Source organism: Corvus brachyrhynchos, unplaced genomic scaffold (assembly GCF_000691975.1).
Source record: "Corvus brachyrhynchos isolate BGI_N302 unplaced genomic scaffold, ASM69197v1 scaffold602, whole genome shotgun sequence".
NCBI lineage: Eukaryota > Metazoa > Chordata > Aves > Passeriformes > Corvidae > Corvus > Corvus brachyrhynchos.
Window position 1 is genome coordinate 14,144 of NW_008236449.1, and position 4,739 is coordinate 18,882.

The window sequence follows — 4,739 nt, forward strand, 5'->3', positions numbered from 1 at the left end:
AAAAAAATCTAACCTCATTCAGGGTCTTACATATTTCACCTGTAGCAGTGCTTCTGCTACAGATGCAACTATTGAGGCATCTGCTTGAGACAAGCACAAGTAGCCCTACCTCTATATATCAGAGCAGGAGTTCTGGGACCTGCTGTGGAAGAGAGTTTTTCCTTCCTGTTAGCAATTTATGTTGTGGGATCCTAGCACAGTGATCAGTAAAAGGGGTGTCTAAGTAGTCATGGGGTGGTATCAATGGTGTAGTCTACAAAGAGGATATGCTATGATGTTGGAGAGAAATAACAACTAGATACTATTTTTTTTTTCGTCAATTCTCATTTCAGACCTTTGAAATGCTGTTTATTATTTACTGTTAAATATTTTTTGAGGCTGTGTTCTATCAGTAAGGTATTATCTTTGATTTGTTAATAGCTTTATATGTAAAGTGATAATCCCCTTCTGAGTGCTTGTCTACAGGTACATTCATATTAGAGAAGTATGGGCACATTTATGATGAAAATCTCTGATTCAAAACCTTGCCTTCACCTTCCCCTCTATAATGAATCAGACAAATGTAATTGCTTTTTTTTCTTTTTTTTCCAGTTAGTTTTAGATAAGGAATTTCAGTTACACTGTACTAATGCATAATGTTTTAATGTTGGTAGCATCTTTGATCACATAACATTGAAGACACGCATTGTTGAACAACTCAGAAGTTAAATGTTCAGCTTTTGATCTTTTTCTGTACTTACTAGGAAATGAGGTTTCAGGCAATATGCAACTAACTACTGTATTAATATTAAGCATATAGTTTGAGAACTGTAGACTGTTTCCTAAAACCATAGATTTCCCAAATTATAACTCAATGCTTTTTATGGTAAAAAATTATACCTTTGTAACCAGCACATGCACCTGTGTAATATGCACCTAACAAAAGTCTATAGTATTTTAAACCTTTTGATGACCTTTGAATTAGTAAAAAGCTGACAAACTGAATTGGTGAGGTACGATACTATAAATGCACCATTTTATTAGAGAAGTCTTATCAAAACTGTTTTGGAAAAGGCAGCTTTTAATTTAGATTCCTGAGTCTTAAACTAAGCTTGGTAACATTCCTCAAAACACACTAAAATCTAGAAAATATAAATTTGAATTATTCACCCTATCAGTTAAATGTGTAGCAAGAAACCATTCCAAATATTAACTTTTCTTTTTCTTAGTCAGAAGAATTCATGACTCTTGATTACTAGACAACCTAGCTTTCCCCCTAGTCTATATTTATTTGTCACAAAGTTTAAGGACAACTATAGGAAGTTCCTACATTTATTTTTTATGGTTTTGGCTTAACTATTTTTTCAGACCATTTTAATGACTTAAGCACAATTGTTTGTAATTATCAGATTGACAAGATTTTGAATAGTTAGTGGCAACTGAAAATAAGTCCACTGTTTTCACCTATATTAAAAGTCCAGTTTGTAGTAGTATTTCACAAATTTGTAAACCTTTAGTGCTATACTGTGGGAGACAGAAGAGTAGAAACTCCTGCAATTAAAGGAGGCTTTGATTTACAACCCTGGAAGAGACTAGGTCTGTCTTAATTGACAGAGATTTGTGGACTTTAAGCAAAAGGATTACAAACTTGTATTCCTATAATTACAAGTAAAATTGTACACTGGGTGTTTTGGTGAAGGGTTTTAAAATATAATAGTGTGATTTTATATAGTTTAAGTTAAGAATGTAGATGGTATAAGAGAGACATCTGTGTGTACGTGACATGAGAAGTTATTGGTCAAGACACAGCTGCATTGCAGTGAGAAGTGCCACAGGTGATAGGTCATAAATCCAAAACAAAGTGTCGTTTTAAGTATCTATTGGATTAGAAAGTTATAAATTACGATGTAACCCTAAATCTTGTGACTAGTCGCCATTACTCAGAGGTGTTGTAAAATCTCACGCCTGGACTGATGTGTTTGTTATTTTAAACAATAAATTTGTGTAATTGCATAGTCCCATCCCTGAAAGTTATTTTCCTCTGACACGTGAAAGCGCGAGAAACGGACACTATACCAATGTCTATTAAATATTTTTCAATATTATTGAAGAAGTCTAAAATTTTCTAATGCTGAATTTCTCTCTGTATATAACAATGGCTTATCTGTTTCCTCTTCCTTTCATATGATGGTGCAAACTCTGTAAAATTCAATTCCCTTTGGAAGTCACTAAGTAGGTAATGAAGAATTGCAACTCCAAAACCTTTACCATGAAGAACACAAAAGTAGAGTAGTTAAAATGGCTCTATTAATAAAAGCTTCATTCTTGTCACTGCAAAGAAAACCCCCAGGCATTCATGTGCCTGTATACCATAAAGTTCTAGTGGTTACTCTTTGGATGATGTAAAATTGTACAGTCATTTCTCCACTCTAAATATTACTATAGTACATACTTCCTGATTTGCAGGACTACTACTTTATGTAGTGACAAAATAACTCAGCAACAAAGTAACTCGATTGAACTCAGGTATCTGCATAGACGTGCCAGAAAACCTCTTGTGTTCCTTTCAAATACACTACATTGGTGTCTTCATCTTAAAGTTAACACATGTGTGCCAGTTTAGTCAAATTTAGAAATATATCCTCTGAGAGAAGGCACAACCACCCCTCCCCCACCAGGTTTGGGAAAAATAAATTTTCCTCAAAGGAAAGTGAAAGAGACAAAAACTATTTAACAAACACACGGGAAAAGGATAATAATGCTAAATAATAAAACCCCTTGCCCTGCTGAGAGAAACTTGGGAAAATTCAGATTCCTTCCATAGGTCTCTCTCTCCCCCTCCTTGGATCTGGGACGGGGTGGTGGGCCCACCTCCAGGGCCAAGGCCTCGGTGGAAAGTCCTCCCAATGTATTCTGATGTTGAAACCGTCCAGCAGAAAGAAAAGGAAAAAAACCCGAAGTCCCAGGAAAACAAAAGTTCAACTCTCCGAAGGAGAAAAGACCTGGGGAAAAAAAACTGCCGAAAGCTGGCTGGAAAGAAAAGCAAGCCGGGTGCTTCCCTTCCCTCCCGCAGCTGAAAAAAAAGTCTCTATCTCTGTGTGACCTTGAACAAGCTGCAAACTGCTTTGAAAAGGTTTTTCCTTCCCCCTCTCAGGCTCAGTTTAAAGGCATAGAAAGGTACAAAAATTAATTTCTGGGCATAGGGCAGCGATATGGGATACACATCATAAAGTCACCCCAAGACAACATGTAAAGTTTATCCTAACAACTATATGGACAGTCTCAGAAGCCAATTTTTTTTTTAATATCAGCTGATTGATGGGAACAGATGGGAAGATGTGCATCTGGAATAAAAAGGTTTGCATCCTGTTCTGTGCAGGCAGGGGGACTTGAGAGAGAGGGAGCAGGGTGCACCTAGATCTGGATAAAAAAGGCCTGACAACAAATGGCTTAATAAAATAGCTGTTGTAATAAGATAGAATAAAAAGACGAATATAGATAGTGAGTAAATCTTACATGCCATCAGATGCTGGGAACCACAGTTCATGCAGCATTAGCTTAACCCTGGATGGATTTTCCCATAGCATGCTGGGCGGATCCCATCCATGGAGAAGTTCCTCCTTTTTGGTCATAAAAGCTATTATGGGCTTTTCTTACAAGAAAGCAATTCTAGTCATAATTTCTACTGTCAAACAGGAAGGATGTTCCTATAAGAGCTTCCTGCTGCACTTTTAGATAAAGTCCATGCAGGTGCCTTAATCACTGGTACAAATTGGGAGCTGCCTGCAGGATCAGCTGCAGGATGTTGAATGAAATGAGCTAGCTGTATCAGAAATAGTGTGGCCAGCAGGACTAGGGAAGTGATTGTCCCCCTGTACTCAGTATTGGTAAGGCTGCACCTTGAATACTGTGTTCAGTTTTGAGCCCTCACTACAAGAGAGACATTGAGGTGCTGAAGTGTGTCCAAAGAAGGGCAACAAATCTGGTGAAGGGGCTGGAACACAATTCTTATGAGGAGCGGCTGATGGAGCTGGGGTTGTTTAGTCTGGAGAAAAAGAGGCTCCGGGGGACTTCATTGCTCTCTATAACTCCCTGAAAGGTATGGAATGAGGGCGTCGGATGATCGATGCCATGTTTTTTCCACAGGGTCCCTCGTGGAGATGCTTAGGCGGCACTCTGCTAGCACCCACGCGTGCAAACGATCTCACCCTTGCAGGTAGTCGCGAACAGCCACTCACACACACAGTCTAAGCATGAACTGGAGACGAAGAGGCGAGAGGGGTTCTCTGCATGCAATTCTGAGGCATTTAATGGTGCAAACACACTCGAAGGGAAACAAAGAACCAAGAACGAAGCCCGCGTGTGGTTTTATCCTGAAGGGTCCCAGAGGCAGGCAGAGCATCCAAAGCCAATAGTCTGAGGGCTAGGGCAAGGTTGAACATAACAGGAGCCAATGGGAGAAGGGATGGGAGGGGGGAGAGAGTCAGTGACCAGTGGAATCTCGGTAAAGGGAGAACTTTCTAGCACAGTGGTGTAGGGAGAGACTACTTTAAAGTAACAGGGGGTATAAAGTGGACTTAGCCACCGCAACATCTCCCCCTAATTTATTTTAAAAGAAGGCTTCCTCCACTTACTTGGAACTAACCAAGGTGGGAACCGTTCTTCCCCTTTCTATGAGTGGGGAAGGGGTATTTTGATTTTAACAGTGAGGGTCCAGGGTTGTGGCAGTATTTCAAACAATGAACAGATGGCAGAACAAG